This window comes from Planococcus citri, chromosome 2, assembly GCF_950023065.1.
Source record: "Planococcus citri chromosome 2, ihPlaCitr1.1, whole genome shotgun sequence".
NCBI lineage: Eukaryota > Metazoa > Arthropoda > Insecta > Hemiptera > Pseudococcidae > Planococcus > Planococcus citri.
This window is the reverse complement of record NC_088678.1, coordinates 49,327,774-49,351,426: the sequence shown is the minus strand read 5'-3', so window position 1 is coordinate 49,351,426 and position 23,653 is coordinate 49,327,774. Positions and strand designations below refer to the sequence as shown.

Here is a 23,653-nt window from a genome sequence, read left to right as displayed (position 1 = left end):
ATAAGATCATTTATAATATTCTCACCACAAAAGGTTGTTACTTCGCAATAAATCTTATCTAAATCATCATTATCCTTAACGTATTGTTCATTAAGTGTATTTGCATATACAGATCTAATATTATATTCTAAATTACCAACATCCCTAAAATTTACTTTTTCAAGACAAACATCATGAATTTTATTAAACATTTCATCATACACATCTTTACAGTTATCTGCCATTTTAAATAAATCATTCATTGTTGCTTGTACACAAACAAATAACTTAACAAGATTCTTCCAACTACTTTCTTGTAAAATGATATTATCAGTGTAAATATTTTTATAATAAGCCCTATCCGAAATTATAATTGATTTTTCGTTATAAAATTGTCTAAACTGTACCTTCAAAAACTTATTGATCATCAATACTTTTAGATTTTTGGCTTCATCCTTATTCATATCCTCGAAATAACCGTTGATAATCTTGACATTATCGGCAGACATGAGTTGTTTAAATGTCTCATTTGTTAGGTAGATGCCCAAACTTTTTGGTGGAGAATGTTTGGTAAAGTAAATGGTTGGTTCAAATCCATTATCTAAATTCAAACCTACATGAACTTGCTTGGTATTACTTCGATTAATGGCGTAAACTTGAGTCATAATTAGATTCTTTCGGGGGTTCCATGATTTAGTTACTGGTGAATCGGTCCCGCTTTGATCAGCAGATTCGTTCGTCTCATGTTTTCTTTTGACACCACCATCGATACGTGTTGGGGTAATGAAATCATCAATTGAAGCCATGGTATTTACAGTATGTATCTGCGCGAAAGCCATTGTAATTGAAAATGTTTTCACAAATTTTGTCGAATAAATCGTAATATAGTATGACTGTTATGGTAAGGTACTACACGGCACAACACGGTACGGCACTATACTATGATTTATAATAACGGAACTTCGCGTTTTCAACAATGCAACTTGACACAAGGCACAACCAAACAATAATAAACATACATCAGCCTGCATCTATCGCTCGAGCCAAGACCTGGTATCCCCACTCTCAGAAGGATAGTAAGAGGTGGAAGCTCTTAGCCAATGAGAAACAACCTAGATAACTTGCAATTACTTTTAGTGCCAAGATGTTTTAATAGACTATTCAAGAGAGGGGTAATTTCTGGAGTTTTATGTAGAATTTGCTTTAAAACTCGCTTTCTATTCTTTTCAAGTATAATCCTTGAATACAGGTAATCAACCAATAAATCATTATTCATCCTGTCATTTGAAAATAGGCCTAAGAAATCTTTCATTGTATAGTGGCGTGTTTTAAAGTACAGGTACATGATACAATATTTGCCACATACAGTAGAAAAGTAATCTTGAAGACCCAAAGTGTTATATGTCCAAACCTTGGAATTCTTCTGCATGAATGAAACAAATTCACGACGCATCGGCGGAAAACCATAGCTATCAAAATACTCTGCTTTTTCTTGGGCATCTATATGAATACATACCCAATGACTACCTTTTTGTTTGCTGGTATCTAAATTTACAACTACAGAGCAAGGCAGCATAACTTTTGAAAGAGGTAGACAATCTGCTGCATAAACATTTTCGTGACTGGAAAGAATGTGAGAGATCAAGTCTCTCTTTAACTGTATGGTATTCATAGTCTTTATCGTCGATCTGATGTATAATTTTTAAATTATTGATAGTGTATTCAAGGTACCAGGATTTATACTTTGAAACTGCTACCACAGAGCAAATGTATCCTTTATTCTGAACACTCTCAGCACTATGTCTTGGAAGAGGGCACATGTAATGCAAACCAGAACCTGATAATTGTTTGATAGTGGGGCACCCAATTGTATTCAAATCTAATGTCTTCTTCTTAGTTATTTTTTCTAAAAATTTTGTCCTCTCCACCCCCTTTGAGAGAACTAAACTAGCATTGCAAGTTATATCTTGTATAAGATGTATGGCTTCTTTCGCACTAGTATAACCATTTTCCCATAATATACCATGGTATTTCTTTGATAGCCAGCTTACTTCACGCTGTTTCTTTGTAGATAACTCTTCTAAATGAAAAGGTGATTTAACAATACAGTGCACAAAAACATCCGAATTTACAGATACTATAGCCACTTCTTTCAATATGAAATTATTACAATCGTCTTTAAATGCTTGGAAGTCAACCACGTACTCAACCATATCTGTTCACCTTGTTCGACCCTTATTTTCAAACTAGAATGGAAAACCATAAAAGTCCTACACTTTGATCATAATTTTTTTACCCCCTCCCCCCTCAAAAAAAACTTCTTTTTTTACAAAACCATAACATATACTTATTAAGAGGTTAATTTCCAAAATCGATTGAAACATTCCTCCTTTTGTCTATTTCAATAATATTATCATACTCGGCGTAGAGAATCATGTTAACTGGTTCTTCTATAGCATCCGCAAAACCCAAATCAACACGCACACTGCCATGGCGTACAAGATTCCAATGTGTAGGTAAATGAGCTGTTAGGTCCTGAGTGAGGTCATAACAGTATAGAGCATATCCACCAACATAATCATCTCTGGAAATTGTATGAGTATGGTTGGAGTAATGTATACCTGTACCACCAAACAATGTGTTGTAGGCTTCAGCATAAAGAGAATTTTTATAATCAGGCTTCAATGCTCTAGAAGGAACTTGATGTCCATCAATATACAAACACAGGTAGTTGAGATTATAGTGTTGAAAATTGAAAGGATTAGTTTTAAAATCCCCATTTGTAGCCTTATTATTAACTAAGCCCAAAATTATGCGTTTTGGTAGCTGTCCGTTAATGAGATTATCAACAGTGTAACTACGAAGACCTAAAGCCAACGTTGTAGTTTTCACATCTACCCTTGTAATAGGATATTTTGCGCTACATTTTTCCAAAGTTTTCGAATGCGCTATTAGTATGCTGGGATTCAGCTTCATCTTTCTTATACTCAGTGCTGCATCTAAGAATTGTATTTTATATTCATTGTTGGTGCTAGTCATTAGCGCAAATGAGGCCCTCGAACTAATTAAACGTAATCTAAGCTCAACACCATTCAACAAGGCTCTATCATGATTGAATAGATCACAGTGTAAATGTCCAACCATTTCAACAGCCTTACTGCCAGCAATGAGAGCTTGACGTTTTTTGAAACCATCATTCTGTGCATGCTCGTTCATTTTACTTGATTCATCTGCATAAAACATCACATTTTTTAAATGTGTACTTTTAGAATCTGAATTATAGTTGAGGATATTTTCAATGTAAGCTCGATACGCATAATTTCCAGTGGGAGTTGATATTTGTCTTTGATTTAGAAAGATATCAACTTGAGAAAAAAGAGAATGCATCCAGTTATTTACAGGTGCCACGACATCACTATCACTTATCGCTGTACCATCAGATTTTACCACTTTAACCTTCAAATACAGCAGCGTATGAGATAAATCCATGTATTCTTCACCAATACCGGGCACAGTAAACTCAATTTGAGGTGAGTCATTGTTGAGAGCAGATATAGGCTTATACTCAACCCATTCTCCACGTTCTATAGCAATTTGTGTAGGTGGCAATGCAAATAAATCTAATTCAGATTTTGTGCACTCACATGAATCGATGTGTAGGAATGACATATTGTAGCAGTGTATCTATTTATGAGAAAATATCTCCAGACAGGATTGCGTATTTATCTCTCTTGGCTTTCAAGTTTTGACGGCGTTTCACTACTTTCTTTCTCGGCTTTGAAGTTTTCTTAGTCTTCTTCTGCTTTCTAACCTTGGTATTTTTCTTATTGGGACGTTTAGCTTTCTTCGTCTTTGCACCACCAGCTTTACGCTTTGACTGAGTAGATTTTCTCCGGCGTTTAGTTTTATACCCTTTACCAGTCATGCTACCACCAAATACAGCATCAACAGCTTTACGCTTGAGATTCTTAACCACTTCACCAGTACGATTATTCACAGAATCCTTCAAATTTGTCTCAGGTAAATCATCAAGAACATTAATACCACATTGTAAAAGTTCTTTTCCAACAGCTCTTGCTCCTGATTTAAGTAACGGTAGAGCACCTCTAAAAAGGCCTCCAAGAAAACTACCAATACCATGACCCCTTTGATAAGGAGAGCCTTGAAAGTACGCCATACCACCACCACCAGCTTGTAGTTGATAGTATGCATCGTAACGATTAGTCGGATTTCTTCGATAACGCGCCATAACGCCTAAAATGCAACCGCACGTTCAGCTTCCCAGATAAGAATGGGACAAGATTGCCATTGTCTTTCCTTATATTTATTTCAACTGTCTCAAAATCTCGTTTCAACACGGGTATATAGTAAGGCTCTGTAAATGTTTGACAGATATCTTTTCCAATTTCTCCTATTTTTACTATTCGTAGGAGGGGTGCCATTACATCCCCTATTAAATTTGGTGCTACAATGTCAGAGTATATATACATATGAGGTGGTATACCAAATTCGAGGCTGGGAGGATAGGGAGCTTTCAGGATAACAGTTGTATTGGATGTCTCTTTTAGGCTTACCAAAATTTGGTTATGTATGTTTGAGCTAGAACTTTTGTCGAAGCCTTCATAATCTGTGTATAATATGAATGATACAATATTTTCAGCGTCAACAGGTAAAATAAATCCAAGTACTGTAGCTAGAATTGGACTCAAAGCTATTGTAGAAATTTTCTGAGCTGCATTGACTGCAAAGGTAGTCTTTATCCTATTAATTTTGCTTAAATATTCAAATTCCAAATCGATAGCGGGGATAGATTTAAATTTTTCATTGAGAAGTGATAGGAGGTTATCAATGGTATCATAAATACCATCTGGCATAGATATGATTTTCTTATTTTGAGCCTTATTATACTCGTAATTTACAGTCATCCAAACATCTTTTGTTTTAATGTTAGCAAAAACTGCTGGATATTGAATTTCAACTAGCCCAACTTCCCAGTCATCTTCCTTTAATGAGACTCGATGTGCCAATTTGTTTGTGTAAGATGCTAAAGTGTTTTCTGGGTAGAGTTGCATTGAGGCATTACTAGGTAATGTAATGTAAAACGAATTGTTGAACATATTTCTACTATTTTTTTCAGCTTTACACATTAACTAAATCTTTAGCATTAATCCAAGAGTTGAACGAATCAGGATAACCTCTCCACTTGACAAACACTTGCTTACTGGTTCCTTTTCCTTTAGTTCGCAATATTTTATCTATTTTAAATTCTACATCTGGATTAAACACAACCTTCTGTAGCTCAACTTCATAAAATTTTCCATCAACATGTTCACTACCTAAATCTTCTATTTCATAGGTGGGAAGGGGGTGGCCTATAACTTTTTTAACCTTAAACACTTCTTCTGTGAAATTTGTCTCATACCCTTTTTCAAAAGTTCCCTTTCCTTTCACCAGTCTCACATAATCTCCTACTTTGAATTTTGGTTTCTTATAAAGCGCTCTATTAGTTAAACTCAAGTTACCATAAGTGTTGTGATACACAGTTAGAATATTACCAGGGTTCACATTGTTGGGAGCCATATGTATAGTGCGATGATATGAACTGTTGTATGCATCCACCAAATCTTTCAAAACATCAATATAACGGTATGCATTCGTATAATGCAAGTAACGCCACATCCTAGTTTTCAAAGTTCTATTGAAACGTTCAACAACCGCTGCTTTAACATCTGCGTTTTGAGTTGTAAAATGATTGATATTATTTTTCTTGAAAAACGTTTGTACATCTTCAGCAATAAATTCACTTCCTTTATCCGTTTGTAAATTACGTGGTCTTGATTTTTCATGATGAATGATTCTCTCAAAGGCATCAACAATGTCTTGGGCTTTCTTTGTTTTCAAAGGTTCCACATAGGCCTTTTTACTAAATATATCAATTACTGTCAATAAATACTTCACACCATCATTGTGCTTGCTCAAACTTTGTAAGTCTACCAAGTCAGCTTGCCAAATATCATTGATGTTATTTACTATGTACTGGTTTCTTTTAAAATTTCGACGAGCTGGCTTATAAAGTGTATATGTGTCTTGACTTTGTAACCAATTCTTTATGTCTATTGGCTGTACTTCATGTTTGGCACATTTTATTAAGGGTTGTGCACCAGCAAATGCCACAGGGTCAGTTATATTGTAATATAATTTTTCTAAGATATTTGAAATTCTATCATTATTTGAGGGCGGCATTATTATAAGATAGCCACGGGTGTTTCTTTTTCCCAGTTATGAGATGTTTTTCTGAAAGGGAACTTCTTCTCTGAGCCCGAGTGTGTGGAAAGAGCGGCGAGTTGTCAGATATACGTTCAACTCCACTGTAATCCTCTTCATAAATGGGAGACATTTGAGCCAAGGCTTTCCATCTCAGAGTATTTCCAATGAAATCTCTAGGTACATTCAACTCTTGCAGGGCTTGACCAAAAGCATACCACCCATTTGCTGGCCCTACTGTAGTTCGATTTCTTAGATAATCACTCACCAGATCTGCGATGTTGGACCTAGGTATTCTTTTTCCTTTAACATACACTACCCCTGCATCATCCCAAGTAATAACATCTGTATCTCTTATCCAGTTGAGAAATCGTACTGCTTTTTGCCTAATTGTTTTTGGCAGAGGTGCTACCACTTGATGCTCTGACAAACTTCGACTACTTTCATGTATTGGTTGTTGAGCTTCTCGAGATGGAATAGTTCTTATAGAATTATAATCTGCAGGTTTTTCAACTATTGGTAATACTATGGGTTTTCTTGCTAAATTTGTTTTGTGAAAAAACTTTTGCAAAGTCTGATAGTAAAGGTTCCACTTCTCATGATCATTCTTATGGCCATCATTCAATACTCTCGACATTTCTTTCTCTAACTCATTTATAGTTAATTTTGCTGGTCCTGCTATAGAAGGTTCCTGGGTATACGTCTGTGTTATAGATGATGTAGGGTCTGGGGTTCGAACATTGTTCCAGGCTTCTGCCGGGACAAGCAGCATTTTCTTAACATTCTCCATATCACTATGTTGTAAAATAGTTTAGTAAAGTGTTCAATGCAGCACCAAGGAGAATTGGTAAAAATACTCCGTTACCCGTCTGAACCAAATTTTTACGCTTATGTTTCCAAGAAGATTTTTTTTGAACAAGCGCACGCATTAACTTCTTATAACGAGCTAAATTTTTCTTCTGATGAGAATTCAATGGTACTACGCCTTTTAAAGTATTTAAAACACATTCACAGATAGCATTTACCAAACTAATATCTGCATTTTTCAAAATATTTGAACGCTGAGAGCCATTTACTTTATGCAGAGCTCTTAAGAGCTCAATGTTGTTCTTTACGTTACGAGACATTTCTCTAAACTGATGAATTTGAAAAAAAAAATTGATATTTATTTATTTATTTACGACGTACATAAACATAACAACCATTGTCAGAAGGAAATATATTTGTCCGATAACGTACTTCCTCTGGAGTCGCTTGCTTCAAATCAAGTAAAAGATACCCATGTGGACGTGATGTTGCATCTGTATAGGCTCCTTGCAAAAATTTTGGATCTTCTGGACTTATTTGTCTAGCTAAATGCCGTATTTGCGCCTTATCTCGAGGGTTCTTGAAGTATATAATGTAGTGGGCATTCAAAGAAATATCACGTTGACCTTTCCCTTGGTGAAATAAATTCTGAGTTATGAAAAACACGCTGATATTTTTATGATGACACCCTTTGGTAAATAGGTCCACAACTCTATTATCAGATTCACGCATCAAATCGTCAATTATCACAAGTCTAGGGTTTGTATCTGGAAATGTTCCACTTGGCAACCCTTCTTCAAAACGTATATATGGATGTTGCGAATACCAGTGTTGCCACTCTGCATAGTACCAAACAATTTCTGTGAATTTTGTATCACACATTTCATCTACATGTTTTAAAAATTGCAACACAAACTGGGTTTTACCACACCCCGAGGGTCCTGCCACGATTGCTGAAAAAGGATGCTTCCATTGTACATCCATAGTAGACATTTTTGTTTACCCTTTAAGAACAAACGCTTTCAACCACTTCACATTCATCAATTAATTAAAAACAACTCCGGGCACTTTATTTATATCTAATTGTAAGTACTATGCTGAAGCGAAACATTTTTTTTTACATGGATACGTATAGTGTAGTGGGAATGTTGGGTGCGAAGGGGGGGGGGAGGGGGTTATTACTATGGTTTTATTCCATCCATAAAAATAATTAATCGATAATTAAAACCCTTTCATTAAATCATTGTAATCAAAATCCAGAATCTTCTATCATTCCATAACCATACACATGCCTATAATAATGCACACAATAAATACAGTATCGTCATCGCATTACCTATACAAACGTTTCGAACACAGGTACAGACCCCCCCCCTCGACAAACCATCACCGCCGTTATACCTGCATGTGTGCTCGAACTAGTTCCCCCTCCTCACCCCGCCCACGACTTTACCAACCCTGTACCAGTCACGCGAACGCGCGTTGCGTTGTGCAGGTTGCATACTCCGCAGGGGAATCCTTGTCCGTAGATCCCCGCCTTAACTACTGACGTCATATTCGTGTTCGGGTGGTTCGATTCATATGGAAACGACACCTCGTTTACCAAAAACAATAATTTACACCAGAATCCATTTTTACCCCCTCTGTAAGTTTTTTCAATACATTTTTTCCGAATACAAACGATAATTTTGATAGGTGATGGTCTCTGGTGATAGCTAAACTCTCAGACTACAAAATAAAACAAACCCAGGGTCAATATGTTGAGCAGTTCGGGAGATAGAACTCAATAAAAACTCAAAACGCGATTTCTTCCAAACCATGTTTTTGAAAATACCCCCCCCCCCCTTTTAATTTGCAACGTACGTTTTGCACATTTTTTTATTACACTGAATTATGAGTCAGATCTTTTTTTTTCAACAATTTTGTTCGGTTTTTTGTTAAAAAAGTAACTTTTGATTGAGAAAAGTAACCAAGTAGGTAACTAAAAAGTAACCACGTTATGATACCTGGAGATATCACTCCTGAAACTGGGAAATATTTTGGAACGCGTGGTGTCTAATTTTTAGTAATTATTACCAATTTAGAAAAAAAATTGATGAACTTTCGGGTACTTTTTTCGATTTTTTGAAATTGGCAAAAAATTAGGCACCACTGCGTTCCAAAATATTTCCTCAATTTCAGGAATGCAATCCTCTAATATTTTGCGATAAATAAATGCGAAATATTTGTGAAGAAAAAATTTTTAAAACACGAATTTATCTAAAAATAAACGATTTGCCAATTTTCAACCGCTCAAAAAATGGTATTGGATTTTAACGGTAACAGCAAAGATCGACGCAAAATCTCAAATACGTATTTTCATTTAGGACTGGGCTTTTTTTTCAAGTTGGGTAAGGGCCAGAGCAAAAAAAACACGATTTTTTTCTGAAAATGTGCTTGAGCTCATATCATTCCCTTCAGGGGCACCTCCGGAGCTAAAAAAAAATTTCTGAGTGATTTTCAACTCAAAATGAAGGTCTCTGCTAAAATTGGTTAAAATCGGTCGACCTTTTTTTTTCTCGCGATCCTTGACAAATTTTGAAAATTTCAATTTCGTTTCGAACCAATGAAATTTTGGTTTCGGGAGACGGGTTCAAAAAATTTCTGATCTGAGGCGTACGGTTGTAGTCGTTCCCATGTTAGTTAAATGAACGATTTTGCACATTGCGACTTCAGGGTTAATTGGATCGAAAGTATTCAACTTTTGAACCATTTTCCCAAAAGGTTACCAGACGTGTAGGGGAAGCTGATGATTTTTATTCATACGACAACGCGACGTGGAATTTTTCGTCGAGAATTTTTTTTCAAATATTGTTAAAATTCCTGAAAACATAACAGCCTCCGCGCATCGTTCGCATATAAATGCGAAACTTTTATACATACTAAACGAAAGGTAGCTATACTACCTATTTGAAACTGGAAAAAATAAATTCTCGTTATTATACGATGGTTCGTTTAACGAGCAATATGGCGTTAACACGCGGACAACAACGAACTTGGAATCTAATAAAATTTGTTATAGGTACTTTTGCTAAATAGGTACCTATAACTAAAAATATTGTAATACGATCGGAAGGATTTGGCATAGCGCGATGCTGCATCTGTATGGCGCATTTATAATAACATTAAAAAAACGAGTCGAACTAGTACCATTTATAACAAATTTATTTACATAACAACTTTCAAATAGTTACTACACACAGATATAGGTAGGTAAGGTAACTCTTCGCGGAATACTTTATTTTTGGCGACAAGTTGTTAAAATATATGGTGATGTAGCGAAAATTTGCTCGGTACTCGTTTTAAAAGCTGTCAAGACGCGGTGCGGCGCGGCGGTACGCGGTAGAAATCGCGAGAGTAAAATTCCGCAGTTTTGTTCAAATGTCTGTCTCATCAATTGTGTTTTGACATTTGACAAACATTCGTTTGAATATGCGGTAAAATGTATACACCGAGTGGTAAATTTATTATGAATTGTAATGTCGAAACGTATATATTGTTTAAAGTTGCAGCTTTTTGTTCATTTCAACTTCGAAAGCATTAAGTACCTTACTATAGTTACTATAGCGATGTAAAAAATTGAATTAACCGAAGTGCTTATTTTATCATTCGCCATTATAATTACCAGCATTTCTAGCGTATAAAATAAAAACCAACATTGTACAATTCGAACGAAATCTCCCCTTTTTTCGAATCACTTCGGTCGTCGCGCTACACAATTTTCAATATATGGGCCACGTCGTCGTCGTCGTAAAAAAAAGAAGGGAAAATTGCCTGTAAAATCCCGCCAAAATGTAGCTAGCGTGTTTTTTCGTCATTAAACGAGGCAATTTTTTTTCTTCCAACAGATTAGCACCCGAATACTCGCTGCTGTTTGCCAATGAGCTTTACGAGTTACACTAAACACTCCATAATAAATATTTTCCTACCTAGATATAGGTACTTAGTAGGTAGGTATGAAGAGGTATGTATACATAGTATACTTAACGAATAAAGGACAAACGGTGAAACGAATTTGTGTAAATTAATTAACGAGCTTTGCGAAAAACACCTCGTCCTTTTTTGAATTTTAATATCAAAAAAGGTAAAAATTTAATTTCACTTTTAATTCTTAAAAGATATTCTTATCTTTCGGATTCAACTTCCAAATTATTATACGCATTACGAAATTACAGCGAGCAAAAAAAAATACTTACTAAAAATAAATCCAACTAAAAGGAATTTTTAATTAGGTGTTTATAAAGAGAATTTGCGAATTGTTAGCTTCGTCTCCGTATTTTCTATATTATTAAAGCAGATACGAAAGAACGATCACCCGAAGGGATAAATATTTTTTTTTCTTATTCTTATATAAAAGACATTTTTTTTTTTATTCAAAATATTCCCTAAAAGTGGAAAATTCCAATTCGGAGACTTTGTGAGAAATAATCGTTCTTTTGTCAAACTAAAACGCACAAAATCTAAATTCAGCTTCTGGTAAATAGGCATAAGTATTCATTCGTTTCTGATATTTTTTCGATATGTAAATTTTGAAAAATGAAAAATACGTAGGAAGATATTGTGACTTTAGAAAATTTCGATAGGCAAATAATATGCATTGTAATTTTCGAAATTTAAATATATATTATCGTAGTAGCGATTTTCCCTCAAAACGAAAATAGTATCCTGAAAATTTCATCAGTGATCATTTTCAAAATCCTATACGTGGAATCATCAAATTTAAAAAATTAGATTCATTTCCACAGATGACACGCAGACGAACGTAATTAAAATTTTACTCACTTGACCAAGATGATAAATTTACGATAAAAAATTCAATCAATAAAATTCACCTGAAACAAATAAAAAAAAAAAGGTCACGTTAATAACTCGACTAGCACATCATCAAAAAGTCATTATAGGTAATCAGATAAAATTAAAATGAGTACAATCTACTTATTTACGCCCATAATAGCCTGCTATTGAAAATTGTCTCAATTTTTGCTCATTTTCATATTTACCACAGCTCTCAAAAGTAGAACACGACTTACTCTACATGATCGTTTTTTCCCCCAACATAAATACCCAACTAACGAGGTATTGTGATTGTGATTCCAAGGTACGTAGTGAGTAAAGCTTAAATTGACACAAAACATATTGAACCACAAGGTATTCATTAATTTGCAAAAAAAAACCAAACGAATATTCTTTTGAAATTTTTCAAACGTAACTTTCCTATACTCGTATACCTTTTACACAAACACATCACATATCTTTATAGGGCTTAAACGTTCGTTCATTCATGTGCCTTTTCTCCAAGTATACAAAACACGATTACCTAACAAGTAAATTGAACGAGTAAGGCGTGTGTTGGCATTTTGACAATTTCATTTCGATTGCACGTTTTCCTAAACCCTCTCAATTACGTCGCACTGTCGTAGATTGAATTTCGGTAATCTTTAGACTTCGAACGAGTTTAAAAACAAAAGTTTTCACTTCTTTCACACTTCACTAATCAGAAAAGAGAAAATCCGTTCGAATTGCGCGAAAATAAACATATCAATGTATAAGCCACGTTGGAGTTTGAAATCTTTTATCCTACGCGAGTTGGAGCTACATGCACAACCTTTATACCTACTAAAGTAAAAAAACCTATGTAAATAGGCTCTCTAGCAATCTCGCAAATAGGTTTTTTTTCTTCTTTTTTTTCAAAATCATCGTAGACATTAGGCTAATTTGAGTAATACGTATAATCTGATTACGGTAACCCGCGTTAAGGGAAAAAAGTTTGAATTTTTTATCATCTTTGGCATCGCTCCAAAAGTGAATTTAGAAATTAAATTCTCAAAAGTTGTATGAACTTTTAGTAAAAAGAATTCTGAAATTTTACATCCGAAATGAATACAATTATGCTTAAATATTTTCAACTCTTGAAAAAATAAGTATAAATTTCGATTATATTTATCCAGACCTTTTAATTATGCATAAGCCTTTAAAGCTACGTATAGTAGAAAATCTGAAAATATTCTAAAAACCATTAAGGCATATTTAGCCAAATTCAGTCAAACTACACCATCATTTAATACAAGATATTGGTCATTTTTTTCTTGAACCAAAGCACATCCATCACAGAATAAACTCAAAGTTTGAAGAAAAACTGATGGTCTCCAGAAATTTTGAGAACAAAAGTTGATCGTACTTTTTTCAGAGACTGGAAAAATTGACAAGGAAACCTCTTGAGGTGTCCGCCTCCGATTTGAATGGGACCGCGATTTTTGGAAAGAGCATGCTGTAAAACACCCAAATCCAAATTTTCAGCTGCCCAAGTTCATTTTTCGATTTTTGGCGAATTTTTGAAAATCCAAAATTGACTATTTTGGTGATTTATGCTTTTTTTTAAAAAGTACGTACTTGATCAGTAAAAATGTTCAAAACGAATCCTAAAACTGCTATTAACCCCCCTCCTCCCCCCAATCCAAATTTCGTCATTTCCAGCCATTCTGGAGCCTCCAGCACTATTTCACAATTTCTCCAGAATTTTGAATTTGCTCCAGAAGGCATGAATATGAAATTAGGCAGCTAAAAATCGAGTTGTGTGTTATATTCGATCTGTTTAACGAGTTTATCCACATTTGAGTCGATTTTGGGAGGGACACCTCAAGAGTGGTTTTTTGACCAGTTTTGAAAATAGATGGTCAAAAAACCACTCTTGAGGTGTCCCTCCCAAAATCGACTCAAATGTGGATAAACTCGTTAAACAGATCGAGTATAAAACACAACTCGATTTTTAGCTGCCCAATTTCATATTCACGCCTTCTGGAGAAATTTAAAAATTGCGCTGGAGGCTCCACATCGGTGGGTTATGGCGGAATTCGGTCTCGGAAGGTTAGTTATGGACGAAATACAGCGATTCGCGTAAATTTCAAAAATTTCCTCGCAAACGGGAAACTTTTGATTTTTTTGGATTTTTTATTAGAAAAAAACTGGTCAAAAAACCACTCTTGAGGTGTCCCTTCCGAAACCGACTCAAATGTGGATAAACTTGTTAAACAGATCGAGTATAGCACACAACTCGATTTTTAGCTGCCCAACTTCATATTCACGCCTTCTGGAGCAAATTCAAAATTCTGGAGAAATTGTGAAATAGCGCTGGAGGCTCCAGAATGGCTGGAAATGGCGAAATTTGGATGGGGGGGGGGTAATATCAGTTTTAGGATTCATTTTGAACATTTTTACTGATCAAGTACGTACTTTTAAAAAAAAACAAAAATCACCAAAATAGTCAATTTTGGATTTTCAAAAATTCGCCAAAAATCGAAAAATGAACTTGGGCAGCTGAAAATTTGGATTTTGAGGGTTCAAAACAGGCTCTTTCCAAAAATCGCGGTCCCGTTAAAATCGGAGGCGGACACCTCGAGAGGTTCCCTTGTCAGTATAAAAAAGTACTGTTTTTGGAAAAAATAGTAGGCATTAGTTTTATCAGTAGAGCTGGAATTTTCATGAAGAAATATACCTGATGAAAATATGCAATATTTCTTGCAATTTTTTCACCCAAAATATGCAAAAAATATGAAATAATATTTCAGTTTGAGTAAGGTATCCCTGAAAATGATTTTTCAAACCCAGTGATCAAAAAAATACATTTTTGAACAGAAAATGAAAACTTCATTTCGTTTCTGAAAAGAGTATGCAAACGTTATTTTTGGAGAGAAAATGCAACTTTCATTTTTGACGAAGGGGGAAAATGAAAACTTCATTTTTGAACAGGAAATAGGTACACACAATCGTATAATTTTCGAAGAAAAACTTGAACTTTATTTTTGAAGGGAAAATGGAAACTTCATGGAGCGAAAACTACACATTAAACTTCGCTTTTTTAAAAAAAAACAAGTCTCTAGTGAAAAACTTTCTCGAAAAAAAACTTCTCTACAAGAGAAAAAATCTCTCCAAAAAAATTATCTCAAAACAACATTTTTTTTGACCTCAACTTGAAGGAAACTTTTTATCTAAGAAAACCAATTTTTGAAAAAACTTTTTGAGAAAGAAACTTCGACAATGAATTTTTTTTTGAAAACAAAAATTATCATTTTTTGGCGGTGGAGAGAGACACTTTTACAGGGGAAAACTTGTGAAAAAATTCTGTTTTGTAAACAACTCATTTTCGACTTTGAATTATTAAAAAAAAAAACTTGCTACAGAGGATGGAAGGGGTGTGAAAATTTTCAGGGCCTTCATTTTTTTTTGCCTCCGGCCCAGATTGGCTCTCGACTGCACTGAAGAAGGGGAGTGGATCGTCGAAAAATACATTTTCCACTGGATTTTGACTCATCACCTTTAAATTGTAACTTTTTTTGTTAAATTGAAGTTTACTATTTTTTTATTGGGTTCTTCAGTTCATTTCATCAAATATCTATCTTACTTAGTACCTAGTTCTATTTCCATATCATTAAATTTATTCTTCGTGAAATTTAATTTTGGAATTTTTGTACCTCGTACCTTTTATAAATTATGAAAAAACCCGGTTATTTGTTTTTATTTTAAAACCCCGCAGAAGCGTTATCTTTCCAGACCATCGCTATCCAAATTCATATACTTATAACGATTGTGTTTTTCATAATGAAATTTAAAACTTACTTCAAACCGAAGTTAAATATTTTATCGCGAGTAAATTGTATGCAATAATTTAACTAGTCGTTTTCTTAGAAAAAATAGGTAGCTCCAAAAGTCGTAACATCTAGTTTAGTAAACATTTCGCAGAAGAACTGCGGGCCGGGCCGGTTGTTTTAAAAGCAAAAAAATGAGTCCTCTAACAAACTATATCTACGTTCACGAGTCGTGAATATCGTAAGTACGATCTTTTAGGGTTAAAATGTTTTGAAAATTACGACAAAAAAGAAGCCGCTCCATTAAGAAGTGAATTGTCTTTTAGAAAGTTCAACCAGTAGGTATACCTACCGAGTGCATTTTACCAGGTTGGCAGGTCTTATTAAACTATGTATCGGAAAGTCGTGCCGATAATTTGAAGTAGGTTGCTGTATAGTTCGACTGAATAGGAATTTTTATCGGGTTAGAGCTGAAAATATATTATTTTTTCCAAAGTTGAAAATCGATGAGTCGTAGGGTAATACTTGTAGAGGAGTTTGTATCAATTTGACGATGTTTCTTTTCCGCATAAACGGACAATTTTGGTAGCCCTGAAATACTACATATATAGTGCTCTAAATGGCGGCTATTTATATGAAAATTTCCAAAAATTATTACCGTATTTGTATAGCGAACGATTGGTAATATTTGTTGGTAGATTTGTGCGAGGTAAAAATGGCTATATGTTTTCGTATAGTATACAGGGGGTGTTATATGTTCGTATTTGCAATGTATATAGCGACCAATGAATTAACGAGCCTGCATGATAAATTGGTTGAAAGGTCGTACCGTACTGGTAATTGGGTTTTAAGCGATTTTTGCCTTACTGGACGATTCGATTGAACGAGGGTTTTATATTTTTTATTACATTGATAAATTGACAATTTTTCATGCTCCTCGAAGGCCACGAATGTTTTTTTCTCCATCGGATCGAGTTGCTTTGAAAACGGCCAACGGCAACCACGTCGAACGAAATTTTTTGAGTCCTTTGAGATGGATGGTTATTTTGATAGAAATGATGAAAAAGAAAGACGCGACGATCCAAGCCAAGCTAACGAAAAAATATAAGGTGATATAATAAAAGTCGAATAATTTTCACGAGAATTTACTTTATGGTAGTTCATTTTTCGTAATTTATTCGTTTTACGACGAATGGAAGTTATTTCTCGCTTCAATTTATTTTTCGGTATGTGTCGGTGTGTTTTCCTAGCCCCGACTAAAATTTCATTCTGTTTGTAATTTGTTTTTCGTATACAGCGAAAACAATCTTAAAAATATATAAAAAGAATGTCACATTGAGAAATGAATTTTTCAAAGAAAAATGAGCGTTTTTTTTCACTTGGTGAAAATTTTATTTCATTTTTATGATCGGCGTGCCGCATTGCGTTTTTTTTTTAACTCGGGGAAAAATAGAGAAGAAAAGAGAACACTATATCAAGGTTTATTTGATGAACACCAGTGAGGAAAAATGAGAAATCAACAATGGATGGCGGTTATTTTTTTTCAAGTGCCGAGACGTCATCGTCGAGTTGAAAAATTTCGTATTCATTGAACGATGAAATGGTTTCCTTTGCGGTAGGTTTACTTTTTGGTCACTTGTGCATAATTAATATTGCAAATTCTAAGCGTTTTCCCTTCGAAATTGCAGTAGTTGCGGTTAATGTGGTATAAAATGATATTTTTTCCCCGTCTGCTGGTATCCGGTAATGGTTGTACGTGTAAATAAAATAAAAAAGGCGGTGCATGTTTACTGCGCGATGCTTTTTTAGCGGAATTTTCCATACGATGTGGTATTCAACGAGCGTTTTTTCATTTTTATTCTTGTATAATATGATTTTTGTTATAAATCAGTACGAGAGATTAAAAATCAGGTGCAGGAATACGAGAAGTAAGAAAAAAGGAGACGAGGACATTGAAAATGGTCGACTCCTTGTTTGAGTATTTTCTAGAAATGACCATAAATGGGCCCTTCCTTTCAGAAAATTGATCGAAATAATTTTTATGTCAACAGGGTGGCCGATTTTGACTTTTTCTAATTTGGAGATAGGATTTAAAAAAAGTTGTGGGTGAACCTCAAAAGACAGTGGAGAAATTTTGGGTCTCAAACTTGTTCTATAGTCTTTGGAGGTCCTTCCACAACTTTTTAAACCCCATCTCCAATTTTCCAGAGAAAAAAAAACGGTCCACTCTAACAACCAATTATTGCTTTTTTCTCTACGACCAAAGTTGTTAAAGTAGTGGAGTGGCAAACAGCTGACAGGGGGCAGAGGGGGGAGGAAACCAAAAAATGAACCGCCAAAATTATTTGTACACTTTTCGAATTATATTTTCACAAAATTACATTTCCGAGTCTCAACGTCTTCCAGATCCACAATTTAGGGGGCTGAGTCCCACGCCAGGAGGAGAGGGGGAAGATGGCTTCAACGGTGAAAATAGAAAGTGCTGATCAATATCTAACAGCAGACACCATAATATTGGATTTCTGATCGAAACTCTATCCACAGGAATATTCTCAAAATTCTAAGCCCCCTCCTTCGAGGGGGGAGCTCGAGTGGCTCCCGGTCTTAAATACTTCATTTTGGTTCCAAAATTCATCATACCAAAATTCACGCTTCTTTCATCAAATGCCATTTTTTTTCATTTGCCACTTCACTAAAGTAGATATCTCGAAATTTGAGCAGCAAAATGTTGCAAAATTTTCCAAAATGACTTGAAAATCATCAAAAATGATGTGAAATTTCACCAAAATTGCCCAACATAGACAAAAGACTTTAAAATGATTAAAATGTTCAGACAGAAATTTAAACTGATATCTGTTATCATCAACATTCAATGATTGCCGGAAAATTGATGGAAAATTTGGCAAAATGAGCAATATGTTGTGAGAATTACATAAAAAATTGGTAAAATTACACAAAGTACCTCAGAATGATTTAAAATCAAGATAAAAATCACTGAAAATTAAGTATTAAAAATTGACGAAATTCCTGAATAATTTAATGAAAAATGTGAAAAAACAACAAAGACTATTGTGAAAACTTCTCAAAATTTTAGTAAAAATTCACAAGTAGATGATAGATTATTGAAATTGCATAATTGTTTTTTTACTTCTTTATAATTATTTTTTTGTTACGTAGTTTTTCATTTGATTTGGTGAAATTATTGCCTCATTTAACAAATTTTCCTAATTTTTAATGCTTGAAAAATACAAATTTAGACCATACTCGACTAAAAAATTGTTTAGCGATGATTTTTGTTGTTAAAAAAGAACTGAAAATGCGTATTATCTAGGTATTTTGCTCAATATTTGTGCATTTTTGCGATTTTTCACTTGAAATTCAGAAATTTTCAACGAATTTTCAAACAATTTTTGCTAAGTTTGCTCAATTGTGCTAATTTTAAAAAAAATCAATTCAAGTTAATTTTCAATAATTGAAAAGTCAGTAGGACAAATTTTGTACTACGTATTTTCTATAAATTTAACAAATTTTTATGTAATTTCCATCAATTTTTGACAACTTTCAAGTAAAGGCAAATTAATGGTAGTTTTCTTAGTTGCTGGATGGCCATATGCGAAAAATATTAATTCAAAAATGGTATTTTTTTGGTTGAGTTGACATGAAATGGCCAATTAATAAAAATTGAATTTTTCCAAAAATAAAATTTGGACGATGGAAAAAATTCAAATTTTTCTGAACGTTTATTTGCTCATTTTCAATTTCAAAATTCATCAGTTGAAGTCGCAGTCTAAATTTTCTTTCAAAAAATCACAAAGCATACAAATTTAATTCAAGAAAGATCTGAGCTAGCTAGTAGTATTTTTTTTAGCATGAGTAGGTACCTACATATTACCAACCTACCTAGACAACATTCAAGTACAGGTTTCGGTTATACCTAATTCCGTCACCACAATGTGTCCTCTTTAACTAATACAAAATACACATTAGATAGTCATCTACTAAGCCACATGATTCTTTTTTCTTCTCTCAACGTTTTTCAATATTCTTAATGCTTCGCTCAGGCTCGTGGCTCATCGCATCAATAATTTGTCTTCCTTTTACAGGGAAGGCAACTTTTTCAAGAAATTATAACGAATCAATAATCTTTCTGTTTGTAAAAGCTTTTGTTTTTCATCAAATAAAACTTTCATTAATGAGAGGGAAAAAAGTTTAAATTTTCAAAATACTCGTAACAGGAGGGTCTGGTACGATGCATCAATGACACAAGACATAACTTTCACAACGCGACGATAGGTTTACTCGTAGGGTACTTCGTATCGAAATAAATATTTCAAAACCTCTCGAAGAGTACCTAGTAGGTATACAGTTCACCTTTACCTTAGGTATATACCTTCGATCGTGAAATTTTTACTTCAAATCGACGTTAACGAAATTCTTCGCATATTTATTCACTTCATCAGTATGTGTATTCGTGGGATGACATCACATGGCCTAGATTTTTAAGGTAAAAACACGAACTAGAAAAAAAAGTTCACTGAACTAGACACCAGAGTGTCGCAAAAGTATTATGCATATCTATACCTACCTATAATGAGGGGAGGTGCAACTTTTTTCCAAGAGGTTATCTTGGTATACACACAAAGATTAGAATACGATACAGTCGGCTATTTTTTTATTTTATTTTTTTTTTACCTATGAAGATGTACTGCCTTTGACGAAGAACTAAGACGACCTTGGTCTCAACCTTGATTCTAGTGGGGGCCCGCATCGTTTATGTGCATCTAATCTCGCAGGTTGTTAACCCGGTTCAACGATCTTCCTTAATCGTTGAAATCTTTGTTCTGTTTAATGTGGGCGGAAACATTCACCATGGCGAAAAAAATTATAAATCTAAGGTAAAGTAAAACGCCAAAGAAAGATATTAAATCAACGGTGGCGATATGCACAGTTTGAATTTTACATATGCAGCCAACTCGGTTAGAAAAATTAACATTTTTATTGTTGCTTTATTAAACGATCTACTGCTTTGTACATAGATATGGCCTTTGCATGGCGTGCAAGCTTTTTTTTTCAACTATCTCTATCTCGTAGTTTTATTATTACTTAATGGCGGAAGTTTCGTCGAGTTGTTTAATTAATGTCACGCAGCGAAAAGTTTCGCCAAACTATCAATATTTAATTTTATACTTTGTTTTTCACGTTTTATACTATTTACGAGCGTTTGAAGATTAAGCGTAGATTTAATTGAATCGGGCTTTGGCAATTTGATAAAGTTTTACTATTTTTGCAAGCAGCCAGCTTCTCTCAAAGCTCTGCGAAAACTCAGCTACGTTTTCTCTTTATAGGGTTAGAAATACGTACCAGGAACTAGGCAGCATCACCTTAAGACGCACGAGGAAGCTGGTAACAACGAATTTTTCAGCCCATTTTGTTACGTTCCCCTCTACTTCTCGCGTCAACCACCTACCATGTAATTGAGAAGAGAAATTAAATTCTTGCGTAGGGTAGAAAATAGCTGCAGCGAACGCGTGTTTTTGGTGGTGAATTTTCATACGCGTACGTATACGCGAGTTTTTTCTTCCCTCCTTTGGCGTACACGCTACACGCCATAAAAATATATTCAAATACGAGCATATAACCTCGCCATTTTTCCATCTGTTTAACTCCATATCGACGATATTCTTTCGCAAATCCTCGATATATAGGGAGTATAGGTAGGGACTACGTGTTTGTTGTTACATTCGCAAGGGCATTTACGTCTTTGATGGAATTATATTTCTTCGACTATCAGCGAAAAACGTTCGTCATAAAAAATAAATGGCCGGATTTATTTTCGCCAACGGTTTTATTAGATTTTAGATTCGCGCGATTTTCATTCGTAGTATCTACGCGACCAAAGCGTCGGGGTGGATTTGAAAAATTTACGATTCTGTTAATGAACGTTATAGTATCGCAGATTTCATTAAAATTGCTATCAATTTTACTCGTTTTTATAGTAAAACTGCGCGTTCTTAGAGGAACGTGATTAAGGTGCAAATGTATTTGTACTAAAATTAATGTTAGATTTATGATTTACATAGTAAAGTTTTAGGGTAGAGAGAGGTACGTAATTTAAAAATTACTTTCTATAGTAATCAAAGAATGATTTGTTCATTTTCATTTATAATGAAAACAGTTGATTTGAACAGAATTTGAATTCAGATAAAAAGATGTAATTCTGATTAAAATTTCGATCCCCCACGAATTATTGAAACTTTTGGCAAATCCTAAGATGAGGCATGCGCAATTCATAAAATTGCTAACGAATTGAATTCAGCACAAGAGTCTATTTTGAAAAGTGGCAATGTTAAGATATACTCGTATGTACCTAGTACAGTAGGTAGGTTAGGTATTCTATTTTGATCTTAATCAGATATGGAGAAAAATTTGTTTTTAGAAAAAAGTCCCTTTTGAAGAGATGTGCAATTGATGGTGATTTATTGTTAATTTCCCATAAATCTTTTTTTGTCAGCATTTCTTCAGCTCATTTTTTTTCAATTTTTCTAAAAATCTTCGAGTACAAATTTGGAACTTTCAAAGTCATTTTTTTATTATAGGTATGTAAATTACCAAAATTTGCAAAAATATGATGTGACCGGTTGATTCCTACCAGTTTCAGGTCTTCAAGTTCCAAAATCGATTGAATTCCTCAAAAAGTCGCCCTTAGTTTCAAATGACCTCATTCTGTCCATTTTTTCAATTTTTGGATTTTTCTTTCAAAATTCAGGATTTGGAAGAGCATTGTTGTATCTGAACACAAAATAATTCGAATTTGTCACCCATAAATCAGTGGGAATTGACACATGCCACGCCACATTTTCATAATTTTGTACGTTTTTTTTTTCAAAATGGGAGAGATACAAAGGAGAGTTGAGGAATCAAAGGGTCGACGAAAATAATAAGCGAATATTCGAACTCAGCAAGCTCGAAAATTTAACAAACGACGCGCTACACGTCATTCGAAATTTCTTGGAATTTTAATCATGTTTGGAACGCCTAAGAGGAGGGTGGGGGGGAGCTCGAATGAATCAGATTAAAAAATGAGCATAACAATCAATATGTAGCTTTACTTTGAATTTATTTATTTATTTATGGTTTTGAATTTTGATAAAATTAAGGCAGTATATCCAAACTGGTACAGAAATTTTTGAACCGGACCAATCGGAATCGATAAAGAACCTCAAAATACCCCACCAGCCAAATTTTCAGAGGCTGAAATTCATTTTTTGATTTTTGGCGAATTTTAAAAACATCAAAGAGCCAAAAATAAGAAAATATCGAAATTTTACCAAATCGACCCAGAAAACTAAAATTTGGTTTATACCCTATTTTCAACCTCTCGAGTCGATTGCTTACGGCTTCGACCCATTTTAAAGCCTCCAGCGGATATTCGGATTCTCCAGTTTTCGAGAGAAAAAAACGCTGTAAGTGGAATGAAAATAATATTCAGTATCTAAAAACTTCGAATTTACCATCTTTGAAAGCCATTCGTTCGATTTAGGCACATTTACCATTCAAATATTATTGTGCTGGTTCAAATCCAAAATTTTCTCCAGTGATTGGGGACTTTTGAAAAAAAATCAAAATCCGCTGGAGGCTCCAGAACAATTTGAAACCATCGCCAATCGACTTGGAAAGTCGAAAATAGGGTACAAATAAAATTTCAGGTTTCCAAGTCAATTTGGTTAAATTTTGATTTTTTTCTCATTTTTGGTCCAAATTTGAATTTTTAGAAAATTCGCCAAAAATCAAAAATGAATTTCAGCGTCTGAAAATTTTGCTGAAGGTGTATTGTGCAGTCCTCTGTCGATTCTCTTTTGTTCGGTTCAAAATTTTTAGTGTCAATTTGGATATTTCCCATCTCCCTTCTCAGGAATGCCAAGATAAGTACAATTAAGACTGATTTTTTGGAAAAAAAAGTGTCCAAATTATAATGTCCTTAA

The 23,653-nt window shown here is 34.2% G+C and overlaps 1 protein-coding gene across 1 annotated transcript in view; it reads right to left on the bottom strand.

The window, feature by feature from the left end:
• The window catches only part of LOC135836250 (mucin-5AC), a 172,140-nt gene that overhangs the window by 44,355 nt on the left and 104,132 nt on the right, over positions 1-23,653 (bottom strand). The window lies entirely within an intron of this gene.